We start from the raw sequence: 17,882 nt of genomic DNA on the forward strand, positions 1-17,882 counted from the left end.
AAGTAATTTATCTCAAAAAAAATCAACGGGTAAAATGTTAAGTTGTCTGACTAGGTTTTTAGGGGAATCAACAATGGGTTATAAAATGTTTTCATTTTTATCGTTTTAACTTTAGTACCGTGAGTAGCTAGACACAATTCAGCTCAGCACAGTTCAGTAAAGCTTCAACACATCACAGTAATATAGGATTTTTTACTTCTTATAGGTGATATGAATTAGTTTATTAGGTTTTTTTTTTAAATTTGAATGGAATTTATTCTACATTAAATTTATAAATAAAAAATATACCTTTTTAAATATATATTTTCTAGATTTTTATCTTATGTATTTGTGAACAATTACAATTGTTATTTTTCTGCTCGAATAAAAAATTATTTTTAAAAACTGGGGCATCGATGTTATTAAAATTTCTCACCTCATTTGCACTGAGCTTAAAAATTTATTGTTCCTAAATGAAGAAATTGAAAAATATTGTTATTATTTAGAATTTAGTTCATACAAACTAAAAGAAATTGTAAAAATTATTTATTTTTAATTATTTTTTAAACAAAAATAACACTTTATTTTTTTCTATAAAAAAACTTCTTAATTACTCATTAAAAAACTTTTAAATCTTATGCAAACTTATTGCTGTAGTAATAAGATATTGTCGCGTGTTCGCGGCTCGATTAGGATATTGAGAAATTGACAATTGTAAATGTTTATATAATTACAACTTATTAGTTTAAGAACATAAATAAAATAAGACAAATCAATAATAACAATGACAGTAAAATTAATAAAAGACAATAATAAACAACACACAATAATAATCAGAATAATAATGTCAACAGCAAACAATAATAATAATAATAAACGACAATAATAAATAAATAATCATAGTAATCACAACCAATATAATAATAAATGTCAGTAATGATAATAATAAACAGTGATTACATAAAAAACAGAATTTAAAGTAATAGTCAGAATTTATTTACAAGTAGTTAAATATAATTCAGTCCCATTGACAAAAGACACCTTTTTTGACCACTATTCATCATTTTTACCCACTAGACTTGTATTAACAAAAATAACCCCTGGAACCCCTCATCAAGTGTTTTTTATTATACGATTTATTTATTGTCCCTTACTCAGAACAGATAGTTGATAAACTGTGAGGCAAAAAGAGATTCCGCTTCCTTTACCGCATATTTGTAGTATGCATAAATATTAATTATATAGTCAAATGCTATTTTTAAAATTTTCAAGTCGTAATTAAATTTTTTTATTACATTTTAAATTCAGGGCACATTAATTTAAAATTTGAATATAATTTTCTTGAAATTTTGTTTGAAAATTACTTTTTTTTGTCTTCAGTCATTTGACTGGTTTGATGCAGCTTTCCAAGATTCCCTATCTAATGCTAGTCGTTTCGTTTCGGCATACCCTCTACATCCTACATCCCTAACAGTTTGTTTTACATATTCCAAACGTAGCCTGCCTACACAATTTTTTCCTTCTACCTGTCCTTCCAATATTAAAGAGACTATTCCAGAATGCCTTAATATGTGGCCTGTCTTCTTTTAACTATATTTTTCCAAATGCTTCTTTCTTCATATATTTGCCGCAACACCTCTTCATTTGTCACTTTATCCACCCGTCTGATTTTTAACATTCTCCTATAGCACCACATTTCAAAAGCTTCTAATCTTTTCTTCTCAGATACTCCGATCGTCCAAGTTTCACTTCCATATAAAGCGACACTCCAAACATACACTTTGAAAAATCTTTTCCTGACGTTTAAATTAATTTTTGATGTAAACAAATTATATTTCTGACTGAAGGCTCGTTTCGCTTGTGCTATTCGGCATTTTATATCGCTCCTGCTTCGTCCATCTTTACTAATTCTAGTTCCCAAATAACGAAATTCTTCTACCTCCATAATATTTTCTCCTCCTATTTTCTCATTCAGTGGTCCATCTTTGTTGAAAATTACTTAAGGTTACAAAAATGACATCAAATCCATCTATATGTGTTATTCTGTAACATTCCATTACATACCAATAACAGCAACAAATAAAAAGATACTTTAAAATGTCTTGTCTAAAGAAAATGTAATTATCCTAAGAATATCTTCTTCCCTATTACAACTACTGGAAACTATCGTCTAAAAAAAAAAAAAAACTTATAACAATCGAATTTATCAAAAGGAAGGCTAGAACACACATAACAAAAAAAAAAAAAAAAAAAAAAAAAAAATGCGGGACGATTGTGAACTCCCTTCTGTTTTGAAAGTCGTTAGCGGACTAAAAATCGTGTACAGCTATGAAAAACAACTATTATTTCGTTTTGAATGAAATAATAAATTTGATTAAATATTTCGCGTGAGGCGGGCTATATATATACGTTCATATGATAATTCGCCCGGTATCCTGAAATTTAATCATTATTCCACAAAAGTATATCGGAAATTTGTTATTACATTAAGGTTAGTACATTATTGTTTTCTTATTAGTTAAGTAGTTAAATGTTCTTGTCATTTAGGATTTTTTTAAAGTAAAACTCTATTTCCTCGTAATAATGGTCACTTTAAATTAATTTATACATTTTCTTATTTACATTTTCAAAACAAACGAACCAGTTTTGTTCTTAATGTGTCAACCAAACATTCCTGGGAAATAACTATGGTTTACCGGCTGTAGTCATATACGTATATTGCTATCAGTAACTGGAATGTATATAGATTGATAAAAAAAGAAATCTTTTTAAGTTTTGTGCATAAGAAGATATTAAAAAAAGTAGATTTAAGTAAATTGTAAATAATCTGCAAAAAGAATTTTTCTTCCAGGACTCCCAAGGGCAAAAAATCTATTTTTATCACGCGAACGCAAGTGCGTTATGTACTGATGTATGTGATCTTATAGTTGGGGACCCCTGATGACCGACCGATTTTCTTCAAACTTGGTTGGCAGGTGCTACATTTGAGAGGAAAGAATATATTTTTGAAAAAAATGGAAAAAAGAGTAGGAGTAATTTGGCCGAAATAAAGTTTTAAATCTTTACTTGGGCACTTTAGCAAAAAGATTTTCTTAGAAAAGTTAATTTTTTTTATAAAGATCACAAATTACCAAAAATTTGTATTTAATATTTGCCCCCTCCCCAAAAGTACGACTGTATATTTTAATTTTTTTACCAATATATTGTTTCAGAAAAGGAGATAATGAGAGTTTTTTACATCTATAGGCTTACATCAATAAGCTATCAAACCATTAGAAAACCTTTTTGCTGATCCTGATAGTCTGTGATAATAAAAAAAATTTTTTTAATTTTTAATAAATGTTTAAGGATCTATTTTAAATTTAAATCCATCTCGCAAGTTACCCATTACATTTAAAATGTAAAAATCTTAATTATTTAATAGCCCTTACTCTTTAGAATTTCTTGAATAAATAATTAGCCAAACATTTTCACCTCCTTCCAAGAAAAATTATATTTTTGTTTAATTAGAATTATGGCTGTATATTTGTATTTTTTAAACAATTTTAAAAAGTTATATTTTACCGATTTTTTGAAGAAAAGAACGATATTACTTTCGATCGCACGGTGAGAGTGGGTTGAAAAATAAATCTTCTTTACGTTTTTAGGTATGAGGAATACGAAAATAACATTCACTTAAATTAGGGTTTCCTTAGATATACGTAAAGGCCTATATATAAAATTTTTAGGCTTGAAAATCTCCGAAACTGCTTAATACACCTGATTGAAATGCGTTAATAGTATCTATAGTTGTGTTTGTGAAAATTTGATGAGATTGGTAGAGTCGTTATTAAGTTACGCTCAGTTTAAGGTCGGAAAAAAATTTGAGGTTATGTAGTTTGTGTAATGATGTATTTTTCTTACGCGCTTATGCAGTGAATCACACCGGTGAGAGTTGAAAGTCGGTGCTTGTGTGTAGGCCGTAGGCTCTACTGGTTATTTGAATGATTGTAATGCGTTGTACTCCGAAAATCAATGCGTTTTCTGACTGCGAAATAGTGAGGGCGTCGGAAAAGAAAGTCGATCTTCTCGCTTAGAACTGCGCAAGAATTTTTTATAATTTATTATCACCATTTAGGAATTATTTTCTTAAAAATTAATTTTACACGAATGCTTTCTGTTGAGTATAGGAAACCCCAAAATGAAAAAAAATTATTTTTACCTTTTTTCAGATTTTTAATATTCAAAACGTATTTTGTTAAACAATAATATCACTAAAATACTTTAATACCCCTGCCCTGATGGGGGAATTTCCAAATTTCTAAAATGTCCAAAATTATTTTGAGAATCTAGTTAAAATCAATTTTAGTGAATATTTTAATAATAAAAAGCCCCTTTTTGACTTTTAAAAAAAGAATTGATGCAATTCATGCCGGCTTGTTTAAAAATTTATTTATTTAAAAAAAAATAAGTTAGTGATAATTTTCTTGCGTTTCATTTATTTAATTTAATTTTGTTTTTAGAGAAAAAACAATTGCCGCTCTCCATTGTGGCGGGAGTGGTAACATCTTGGTTTTTCATCTGGAGGTCCCGTGGTTGAATCTCGGTCAGGCGCGACATTTTTCATACGCTACAAAATCCATTTACCATATTTCCACGTACAAGTTCTACTAAGCTTCTGTCGTGAATTAATTCATCAAGCGGAAAAAGCGAAATTATCTTGGTTTTTATTCAGTCCGAAATAATTTTAATAATTTGTTAATATTTAATTCCTAAAAAATTTACTTAAAAATAGTTGTTCAATTCCGCGTACGTAAGACGACATTTTTTGTTCTTCCTTTCTTTTTTATATATTTATAATTTTTTTAGTTACTTTTAGAAAAAGAAATGAAAAATATATATATTTTTTGCGTTCTTTTAAAATTATATTTTGTTACTTCAACTAGAAAATCTGTTGTTATAATAATGTTTTTCAATAGATTGAATGCTTATTTATTTACCCTTTCGAAAACACACACATACACGAATTGACTCTAAAGTAAACATCTGTAACAGAGAAGTGTTTAAGAACTAAAGAAAAGTAAATAAAGAACATTAAAGTATTCTATTTAAAAAAAAAAAAATACTGTATGTCTTTAGAAATAATAATCAGATTGGAGGGTTCAGATGTATTTGATAAATATAAAAAAAGTTATTTGTGAAAGGGAATTTTATCTATAAGTAAGGCGAACCATAAAGATCAATTCTTATTGTAAATATGATTTATACAGGCTGATTTGCACGAAATCCGTTTCAGAGCTATCGACATAAAGTAAATGACAGAAGAAAAATAAAAGTAGATTCTTTCTTCGTTGAGTAGCGTCGAGTTTGTGTAAATATTAGATCATTTCTTTTCTTCCTTATTTAAGATCCTTATGTTGCTATGATATATTGATATATTTATTTCTTGAGGTTATTATTTACTGTTTGGGCTGATTGTATGATAGTACGATATTATTTTCTGCGTCCGGTTAAAAATCTTCTTTACATTTTAGATTTTCGTAAATTACTTCGTTAACGTATCAAATAAAATAATATAGAAAAATTCAATCGTATTATTGATGGTGCTGCCTTATATTTTGTAGGAAGTATTTAGCTGATATTTTATAAAACAAAAACAAAAATTTCATGTTGTAGCTCTAAAGAGATTTCTTAAATTTTTTTTTGATATTGTTTACATATATATGTATAAATTCTGGCGAAGTATTTCATGATTTTCCGGGCTATACCTGTTAAACATTTTATGAAAATTATGAAAAAATTGCTTTACACTTAGGGTTCAAAGATAGTGTAGGTACCAAAAATAGCCCTTTAAGTGTTGAAGAAAAAATACGAAACTTTTTTTTTTAGTTATAAAAATTAAGAGAGCCGAAAAACAGAATATGTATATTTTAGAGGTAAGGAATAAATTTTAAATAATTTTTACCTGATAATATTCATATGTAGGTTAAGCTTAATAAATTTTGCTTAGGTAAAGTTTTTTCTAAATCTAACACCCCTTCAATAAAGACTAAAATAAGAAAACAAATTTTCAAAATATATTTCTGTATTTTAGATCCGGGGTATGTCATTAAAAAAAATTGTCTACATCTCTTAGTATTGCATATATGAAGTATAAATTTACAAAAAAAATATTGAAAAGGAAGGAATGTAGGACAAAAAACATATTTCAGTTTTAGGAGGTGGGGATTGAGCTTCGTTAGCATGTGTCAGCTGGTTAAAGATTTTGCTCTGATTTCTGAGCCTAATTACATACCTGAAATTTAATTATTATTCCACAAAAGTATATCGGAAATTTATTATTACATTAAGGCTAGTACATTACTGTCTTCTTGTTAGTTAAGCAGTTAAATGTTTCTTATAATATTTAGAATTGTTTTAAAGTAACATTCTATTCCCTCGTAATAATGTAATTAAGTTAATAAGTTAACTCATAATAAGTTTAAAAAAAAGGGGTAAATGTAGTGGTTTTATATAAAATCTGACCTGAAAAATAAAACCCAGTAACTTTACAATCTGGTTAGAATTAAAATTGGACAATAAGAAAATAAGCTAAATTTTGAATAAACATTAAGAGGCTACAGATTAAAAGTAAACAATGAAAAGAAAAGAAATTGAACAGGATGTCGTAAAGCTGGTTAGTAAAATCACTTAATTATATCGATATATCAGATCAAGAATATTGTTTCTTTTTAATCTTGAAAAATCGCTTGTAGTGTTATATAATAAATTAACTGCCATGTAATTTGGATACCGATCCAGACGATTTTGTTATCGCTGACTGATCAGAGAGATTTCTTGCTTAACGGTTCGTAATTTAAAATCATTATACGTAGATTTATTGCTTATAAACCAAGTTTTTTTTTATCAGTGTTTTTCTCTAATAACATTCAAGTATGTCAATTCCGAAACAACCGTTAGCTACTGCTCCAGAGGATGAGGTCAATGACAAGTAGCGTGTGAAAATGCAATGCCTGACTGGGATTCGAACCCGGGACCTGATGAAAGGCCGAGACGCTACCATTCGCGCCACGGAGGCCGGCATGTGAATATTGGAATTGCTTCCTGTACACCATAATTCAAACCCATAAATCCAAATTGTTTCAAAATGGATTTATAAATCAATAATTTATTTTCTACCGAGAGCCGAAATTTTTGTTCTATTTGCCAGTATATGTTTTTAAACTTTAGGTCTAATTGTATTCGTTTAGATTCGATGTGTTTCGCCCAAGTAAGTCGTCGATGAAGATGAAAACCCAAATATTTACAGTCCTGAGATCTGGGAATCGGAACATTGGAGATAGAAACAGGAGGACAGTGTTCCTTCAAAGGGTGAACGTGACGTGCTTTGATTTTGTTTCGTTTATATTTAAATTTTCCAACACGTAAGCCACGATTCGAGGAGATTAATACAATCTTGAATAAAACGAGACGCAGTAGCCGGATCCTCGTGGACATTACGAATTTCAACTGTGGTATCTGCCGTAATTGGCAAGTCAGCCGTAAACAGAACATACAAGATGGGTCCGAGAACGCTTCCTTGAAGTACCCCTGATCGTATAAGGAACAAATCCGTCAAAACTACTCCATGTTTAACCTGAAAACACCTGTGTTCTAGGTAAGATTTCAGCAGTACGTAGAAAAAATGCGGTAAAACCTTTTTCAGTTTATAGGCAACCCTAATGCCAAACCTTGTGAAACGCCTGACCGACAACGAGAGAAACTGTTGAACAGTACTGTTTCTCGTCTAAAGCATGATTTATAACGTTAACAATCCTGTTCGCCTGCTCCACAGCAGCATGTAATACCCTAAACCCAAATTGGTCAGCCGGAATGTGATCGTCCACAAACTGCTTCAGTCTTTTCAAAAAGAGGTTTTCAAACACCTTAGAGAGCACAGGGTGCAGGCTGATAGACCTATAAGAAGTTACAAAAAAATAATTTTAAAATTATATAGAAGTATGTTTATTACCTGAGTCATCGATATATAATGAACTATTCCGATGGTATTAAAATCTGTTGGTACGTAATGAAATTATTGTTTATTGGTATCATCGTTAGAAATGTAAATTTGAATAATTTAATTTAAATGTACCATTTCTCTAATTCAATCATCGTTGTGAAACTTCACTCGTTCAGTAATTATATTTTCGTTGTTTTCTATAATACATATTTTCTCGAGAATAAAGGAATTTAAATTTGTTATTTGTTTCTAATATTTGCTTGTTTTCTATTCATGAAAACGTGTATTTATTTTCTGTAATGCGATCAGCATAACTAGATTTCTGTTTATTGTATTTATACGCTTGTAAACGTCATGAAAACTAAAATCTTTGTTTGACATTCCTACACAGAATATTTTATAATTTTTCTCTCCGCATTCTATATTTTATGAATTCTATGCCACATTACTAATATTACAATTAGCTTTATTATTTATTTTAAAGTCAATTTTATAATTAATTGAATTGTGTTTTTTTAATACAAATATGTGTTGGTATTGTAATTTAAAAGAATGTAAAATTTGTTTTCTATCTTTCTAAGTACAGACAATTTTTTTACTTTATTATTATATTTAAAGTGAATTTTGTTAATTAATTTATTAATATTTTTTTATATTATACCTATTTTCAGCTGCTATATGTTGTATTTTACATATATTTTTGTTATAAGTTTTTTGGATCTTTATGTCGTGATCTTATAAAAAAACACGGTATTCAATATTTTTTTCATAAAACTTGAAGAACATTAATGGGAAACATATTAGGTAAATAATAATACTTATTTTTTCACTCAAATATTAGCTCACGGTATCAGTTAACAATTTCAATATACAGAATAATTCAAGAAAAATGTAACAAATTTTCAAGACATCTACTGGTGAAAATCAAGAAAATTCTAGTTGATTTAATATTATTTTTGTTTAATTTTGATTTTCATTTTTCTAAAGTATTTAATTCTTTTGTTTTGTAATAATGACAATTTTTTCTTTTTATTTTCTAAAATTACGAAATTTTTCCGTTTTATTTAGTTTCTACGAACTTTTTCATATCATTTTACTCAGAATCAAATTCTCTACAAGTTATTTAAAAAAAAAAAAAAACTTTTATGTATTCATCACCCGTTTAACAAAGTTATTTTAAAATACGCCAAACTTAAAGTAGTATGTTTTTCGACCTCGATCTTTTGTCATTTACCCCAGATTATTCAAAAACTAATAAAAATATAACTTTGAAATCAATTTTTTTCAGGTTAGATTTCATGTAAAACCCTCAAAGTAACTATTTAATTTGGATACTAAGAGGTTGGTTATCGAAGGTGCAGAAATCTTTCGCTAAAGAAGCGTTTCCGATCCTATGTTTGTATCAACTTAATATTTTATTTTAACCGGTACAACACGTCATGAAAGTTTGTTACATTCTTTGTGAATCACTCTATATTTAGTGTCTTATTTTTATGAGAGGAAGGTTTCTCAAAATTTTTTTCTTTCGAACAGCTCTTTTTTATAAGGATATCCACATTTCCAATAATAAAAAAAAAAATCGTTTTACGTAATAAATAATAGTTGGTTAATTCTTTATTAAAATTAATAAAAAAATAAATAGTAAATAAGTTATTGATAGTTATTTAATTTGACACCACTTCAAGAATTCTAAATTAAAAGAAGGAACGATAAACCATTATTTATACTTTCCTGGCCTTATAACTCTTATCATAACTATGCTATATAGATGGTATGATCTAGCAATGCTGCAAGAAGAAAAGTATCGTAATCAGTCAAAAAATGGGTTATGGTTTTTTGTCATTTTTCGACGTTTCATCACTCAGGAATCCCCCCCCCCCAAAAAAAGTGAAGGGTAATGTATGTACGTATGTACATGCGTCAGGGCGTTTGAAGCTTAATAACTTGTGTGTAGTTAAACCGATTATGACGAAATTTTGTGCAGAAGCTCATGCAGAAGGGGAAATTTGTTGGTAAAATGCTTACATGTTGCATGAATGCTTATCATATTATTTTTCAAAAAATATTGCTCCATATTTCCGGCCCCTTACCCGAAAATCGAAAAAAAGCTGTCATTTATTGCATATTTTATAACAGGATTTTTTTGTCTACCTAGGCGTAGTAGTAGTGGAAACCAGCAAAAAAAAAAAATAATAATAAAAAAATAATAAGATAATACTGGGGGTGGGAAGCCGATCAAGTATAAAAGTATCGATTTTTAAAATTTTTCAATACTTTTTTGGATTTAATGAACTTTTATTATAATATTACAATAAAAGTTCATCATAATTCATCACTTGTCCCCTCAAAAAAAAAAAATCTTAGGTAAGTCTTTATTGGTTTTACATTTTTTAGTGGAATTTTCGATTTTTTATAATTTCCAAATAAAATGTAGAAAAAATAATAAAAATTCTCTTGGAAGGTGATTTTGGAGGTGAGGGAAAAAAAGTAAAACATACGATTTTAAAAAAATTTTAAAACGTTTTTGGTTAATTTAAACATATAATGATAATTTTACAATAAAATTTCATCATAAATTAACCCCACCCAAAAAGAAATATTAGGTTTTCATGAATAACTATTTTTCTTCTATATAAGAATAAATAACCAGTGCCAAGAAAGTATTACAAATTTGTTGTCAAATTTTATTATTTGTGGGGATTGAAAAAATAGTAATAAAACTTTTATGTTATTTGAAATGTTTATTTTAAAATAAGATAATTGTGTTAGTAAATGTATCCTTCAACAACTTCTTCAAAAATTCAAATTTTGTAAATATATGAAGTTAAATTTTTTAAATTATTTCTTTTAATAAAAATAAGTAAACATCCTCTCTATACAGGAAAATATTATCTGGGATGAGTAGAGGGAGATCAGCTGTTCAAGTAAGGCTAGACATACATAAAACCTCTCGTAAAATATAATTAATTCTTAATTTAATATATAATGAGGGGAAAATTAAATTTACTCCTAGCTATTTTCGGGGGAAAATTTATATTTAATAAAATAAAAACACCTTTATATCTGCAAAAAAATACCGTATTCATTTAATTTCACGGTAAATTAAAATTTTGATCGGTACTAGTTAAGTTATGATGACTATTAATTATTTTTATTTAAAAAGCAATCAAGCAGTGTAATAATAATTCCAGTGGGTTTAAGTTTGTTACCGGGGTAGTATAGTTTGAAATTTTATTTATTATTTTTAAATATTATAATGTACCTATTTTTTTATTTGTGTAATTTAAATAAAGGTTTAATTTCTTCGTACAAAAAAAAAATAATAAAACTTCCCTTCTTTAAATATTTCGAACAATAAAATATAATTTAATCCTTAAAATAAAAATAGTTTTTTTTTGGAGAAAGCATAGAGACCTGGAATAATATTAAAAAAAAACACGCATTATTTTACACAATTTTATTAGAATACGTTGAAGTAGCTTCAATTTTATTCGTACTACGCCCCCAATCAAAATAGATAAAAAAATAACCACCGTAAAAATTAGTAAATCTGTTTTATCATTAGACATTTAATTGCTTTTATGCACCTTATTTCGTTAAAATGTTTGACTACTTTCCATTTTGGCTTCGATATTTTTACTGCATATAAAGTTATCTATTTATTTAAATTAAATTTTTATTTCTCTGGCATCACAGCTTTAGAGCTATGCTGCAAGAAAGAGAGGATTGTAATCAGTAGAAATTGGGTATGTTTTTTCTCAACCCAGGAGAAAAAATGGGGTAATGTTCGGACATAAATAAGTTCGTATGTGGGGCAATAACTGTGTACAGGTAATGGGACAATCTGTTGGTAAAGGTTTGGGATCAATATCTCCAGGGTGTGGGATAGATAGTTTTTTGGGGTCGATTATCTCAAAATTTTGCTTACATAACCTCAATTTATAATTAGCTCAATACATGTGTAAAATCTTAACTTACCATCTAAAAAATAATTTCTCCTTAAATTTTACCCCTTCCTCGAAAATGTAAGAAAGTTTTCTTTTTACTTATTACATATTATTTTTTGCCAAAGTTTTTTTCTTCCTAGGCATGGTAGTAGTGCTAACGACCCAAACAATATTTTATTAATATTAGGGGTAGAAGAGCCAATCAAAGTTTAAAAATATGAACTTTTGGTATTTTTTAAAACTACTTTTTTTATGTATATTAGTTTCCGATATATAAGAATAAATAATCAATTTTAGGCAAGCATTACAACTTTGCCAGCTTTTTTTTTTTACTGCTAGTATATATTTTCTTATGTAAACTCATTATTTCACATTCCATTATCTTTGATTTATTTTTTTAATAGTATAAATTTTAACACTAATCAAACATTTTAAACTTAAAAGTGACAAACTATTTATAATAAACGTTTTCAGACAATAATTCTTTAATTAATATCATCTAAATATAAAAAATTACGGCAATTTTTTCGGCCAAAGTAGGATTTAAATAAAAGCTTATATTAAAAAGTATTTTATTTACGTAAATCCATGCCAGCAGAGGCGAATTTTTTTTTCAAAAACATATCGATCAATATATAATTATTATCAAAAAGTGTATTACATTTGAAGTGCGTCTATCTGTAAAATAATCAGTCTTATATGTTCATTATTCTGTTTTATTCAAGAACAGTTGAGATTTTGATTTTTTATTTATAATTTAAAGATTAGTTTGGTATTATTGTAATCAATTATTAGGTTATAAAAAAGGAAAAATCTACATTATTGGAGCGGTTTTTAGAATTAAATTTTTACGTTCGTTTATTTGAAGCAGTGCGGTATATGTTATATACTTCCTGGTACGCCTATCTATCTACCTATTAACTGCATGTTTAATTTCTTTTATAATTTCCATTGAAATTTGTAGTGTTTTATGCAGGAATATGTCATTACGTGAGTGCTTATTTTGCACCGTTTGTATGTAATTACATATTTTGGTCTAACTCATGCCTAATTTTTTCTTTTTTTTGATGAATTAATTCACCTCATAAGATAAAAAATTAAATTTTGTGGTGGGCATGAAAAATTCCATGCCTGCCGGGATTCGGGATTGTAACCGCCAGATGAAAGGCCGAGACGCTACCATTCCTCCACAGTAATAGGCACTTTTTATTTATTTTTATTTGCAATAAATAGCAGTATATTATAACTTAATAGATTATTATTTTTTATCTAAATTAAGTGCAGGAATTATATATATAGGATAGGCATAATGAAGTTTTTCTCGAAGAAATGGATACGTTATTTTTTTGTTTTAGATAATTTGTCTCAGTTTTTCTAACGAAACTTAACGTTTTAACATGTATAACATCTGAAGTGTCTTGAGGTAGTTAATCCCCTCGTCCGGAATAAAACATCTACGTTCCACGTCTACGGCGGCAACAGCTGTACATAAGTACTATCCATAATGCTTGCTAATCGTGCTCCGAGTGTTTTCCTGGAATTTTCTTCAACCTCATTCTACATACAGTTTGTTCTACAAGGACTGGATTTTTCTGCCACCTGAAGATATGAAAATTAAAATGATCGGGGAAATGGATTCACATCTTTAGAGCTGGAGCTGGCGAAGTGGCGGCCAGGGTCGAAGTGATTGCAGGTGTAACGGAGGCCCTTCCGCTGTCCAAATGCCCTCCCCCCCGATTGCAAGCGTGTAGCTAAGGTGCCCATATATGTCGGGAGCTCTGAAAACTTCGGTGTGTAAGGGTCTGGAATCAGTGCAGAGATTGCGCATCCGTACTCTGCCAAGACATATCCGGTTCCACCGGAATACTGGACCGAACCTCCAGGATTGGTAGCCCTGGAGTGGAAGTGTACCCCGGTGGCTAGCCTTGTTACAGAAGGGATAGAAAATCATGCAAATTGAACAAACATCAAACTTGACAGAGGATTCACGTAAACGTTTTTCATCTTGAATCAGCCGTTTCACCTGGGGCGAAACGTAGGAAAAGTCATGAATCAGGAAGGATGAAAAATGAGATTGAAAGTTTACAGAAAACTTCTTACAAGAATAGTTTTTCTAAACCAAAATATCTGGTAATTAGTAGAGGATGGTTACTTTTCGAGGGTAAGTCCTTTCTTTATCGCTCGAGAGATAAGTAACTGTGCTGGAGGCCCAGTAAAGGAAATCTGGAAAACTTAAAAGGACTTCATGTAGAGACGACTAATGGCAACTAGTGACAGAAATTCCTTGGGCTAAAGAAGGTGGATGAGTTTGCTGTACGAGTGGATCCACATAGCACCCTCAATACCTCAAAGGGTTTGTGGTTTGTCGGGATCTAATCGATTGTACGGAGCAGAAAATTGTAGACGAGCTGACACCTCAAGGAGTGGTAGAATGCCGAAGGCTAAACATGAGGAGGAACGGTGAAGCTCAAATGACCTTATTTTCAATAAACCAACCCTGTTGGTGAAAGTACGTGCAGGAATTCATCGTTTGGATGTGCGGGCTTTTGTGCCGCAACCAATGAGATTTTTCAGGTGTCAACGTTTTGGCCACACCGCTGCTCGATGCGAAAGGCCACAAATATACATGTATGGTGAAGAAATTCATGAAGGGGAACTATGCAAGGATCCACCTTTCTGTCACTTAAAAAGGGGTTTTTTCTTATATATTTATAGGCTTATGTATAAACTTTTGTGGCTCGACAATCTTTACAACTACTAGATCAATGTCATTGAAATTTAGATATTCTGTAATATTTGGTCTGAAGTGTGACAATTTGATGGAAAATGTTTGAGGATGTATTTTTTTTTTGTTCGACCAATGTTTTTTTTTTTTTTTTTTGAGTTACGATCAATTTAAGTAGAAAAAATTTGAGCGGGCCAAGTTAGAAGCGTGGTTCGTTTTGATGTTGAAAGTTAAACTAACGTTTTATTTGGAGTATCTATTGTTAGAAATATGAAACCAAATTACAAGAAAATTATTAAAATATTAAAACAGAGTTTAATCAAAAAAATATCGGCCTTCTTGCTCAGAACTGTACAAAACTTCTTTTTACTGCGAAATTAAAAAAAAATTTAATCTCTTTGTTTGATGGAGATCTTCTGACATAGCTTGACAGTTTATTGTAAATATTGCCGTGCTACACCTTGTATTATGATCATGGATGTCTTGTATTATTTTTCAAGCTAACTATTTTAGGTGCTTACCATATATACAAACTTGGAACTGTTAATAAATCTTCTGATAAAATTGCCTGTCAATATGACAATCTTCTTTTTTTTTAATATTTGAATTTTACTGCCATTTTGTGATTTTTATCATTTATAATATGTAATTACATCTGTTATTTCTAATGATGTTTTTTGTAGTGGATTGCAGATTAACGCGTTGACGTTTGCAGTGCTCTCCATTGTCTTACATTTAATCACAAAGACTATAATGTTTCTCTTTAATTTAGCACTTATTTAGTATCACTCCATTCTTTTCAAGTTACAGTAATTTAAAACTGCACCATGATATTATTAAAATACACACAACACAACACACACACACGCGCGCGCGTTCTTTTTTATTTACTTAAAATGAGTAATTTATAGCAAAGAATCCTAGCAGTAAAATAATATTAAATTAAAGAAAATAAAACTCACTGTAAAGCATTTCAGTTATTTCCAAACTTGTAGAGTTTTTGTAGCGATTGCTTTACTATAAAAATTGTTTTATTAATTACGAAAAGACAGATATTGCCTTCTTATATAATTTTCTTGTTGTTTTTAGTGGTTTTTAGCTATAAAAATGCTCATTTTATGAATTAACCATTGCCAAGAATGCATGTGTGAGCGATTTCACAAAACTATAAAGCACTAAGTGAATTTTTGTTGTAATACTATTTTTAATTCATACAGTTTTTTAAAAAAAAAGTAGAAAATATTTTGAGAAAATTTCGTTTTTAAAGCCATATGCTTAACATTTAAAAAAAATATTACTACTTGTACAGTATTGTGTAAAACCTGCATTTTTAATCGACGAAAAAACAACAGAGGATAGTTATGAGTTAAAATGAAAAGTTAAAATGATAGTTATGAGTAAAATGAAAACGAAAAACACGATTAAAAATCGTGTTTTTCGTTTTCATTTTAAACCTAACGAACTTTGGAGTTTACCGCGAATTTTTTTATACATCCACTTCTAGAATGATAAAATCAATAGAAAATTATGATAAAACTTGGAGTTTTGGGTTATAACTAAGAAATAAAATTTTTTTTTACGGTTTTACAGAATTATATAATATTTCTTAAACTTGCAGAAGCTCTTTCCTACTCTGTGAAAAATAAGAATGCTAACATTTTTGTTTGACTTCAGTAGTTCTCTTTATACAGGTGAGAAAATTCCAAAATAATAAATTTTTAATTTTTAACCTTCTAAACATTGCTCATACCATTTTGGATATAAGAAATAGCAATGAATTTTCGTATGCTTAGAGGATTTTTGTGTTGAAGGAAGTGCAAAAAAATAACGTTATCAGTATGAATTTAAAGATAAATTAATGTTTCAACATGACTCCGCTACTACAAGCCATTCCCTGGTTTGTAATATCGAACCGATGTTTTATGCAAATGATGATTCTGTTTGAGGAAGCGTCACTTTCGTTATCATATTGACCCAAATGTTTTATTTTTTCAGTTGAAAAACCGTGTTTGCTTATGCAAAGTTTTGAGTGCTTTGGTTTTCATCGTGTAAAAGTTCATTAAAGCACATTGTTAATGATTTTTTAGAAAAAATCACGACTTGTTAGCATACGATCTTCAACTATATCAATTACCATTTTCTGTGTAATAAAATCAATCAACTATTCATTCGATATTAATGTCACTTGTGGCCGGGGATGGTTATCTGGCTTCTTCATACGTAACACTACCTACATTTTTAAATCTTTCAATCCATTCGTACTCATTTCGCAGCGAAAAAATCCAGTTTCTGTATTGTTTTTTCAATGAAATTCGGACCTTTATATCATCTGTCTACAAAAACGAATCATTGAGCACGCCTATTTTTCAGTGTAAATGTAAATCGGTTGTTATTAAATTTACGGTTACTGATTTAGAAATATCTATTTCTAACACTCACAGCAGCTATTATATGACAATCTCAGTTTGAGAAAATGACATTGGTTTCAACATAAAACTGCATTGCAGATAAATTTTTACTAATCTCACAATTAAATTTTACGATGCAAAAATAATATGTTATGTAAAATAAGTGTTTTATTCATATCAGTATTACATTCCCTCTCACTCAGTCGTCTGTACAATCATATGTTCACTCTCTCTTTCTAACACTCTCTTGTTTTAGTTTCTATTATTATTTTGATGTCATCATGATGATAGCTTACCGGTTGCCCGTAAGCGTCACTAAAAATTATTAGCTTTAGTAGAATAGTTTGTATAAAAAGTTCTTTTATCCTGTGTTATAAATTTCATTCGCGTGATATTTTTGAAACATGGTGTAATTTAACAATAAATAACTCAAGGGCAACTTGTCTAATGTAAATAAAGTTAAATCAAAAATTCAAAAATCTGTACATACATAAATATGTAGGTTTAATAAATATATTGTACGGTGCTGTAAAAACGTATATAAATTTAATCTTCTACAGTACTATATAAATTATACGTCATTCGCCCTTTTATATTCCAGTAAAATTAACCGATTTTGAGGTAGAAAAAGGAAATTCTAGTAATTGAAGTTTCATCACTGGATTGGGCCACAAATAGCGTTCTCTAAGATCCACTACTGAATTTGGGGTGAATTTTCAATTTCACCCCAAATGGATTAATATCAATTATTTGTAAATATCCCGAAAACAATTCATTTAACAAAAATAAAAAAAAAAAAATCTCTCTCGACAAGCCGGAAGGTGGAGGTAGATTTCACCGGT

This window comes from Lycorma delicatula, chromosome 9 (genome assembly GCF_047948215.1).
Source record: "Lycorma delicatula isolate Av1 chromosome 9, ASM4794821v1, whole genome shotgun sequence".
NCBI classification, from domain to species: Eukaryota; Metazoa; Arthropoda; class Insecta; order Hemiptera; family Fulgoridae; genus Lycorma; species Lycorma delicatula.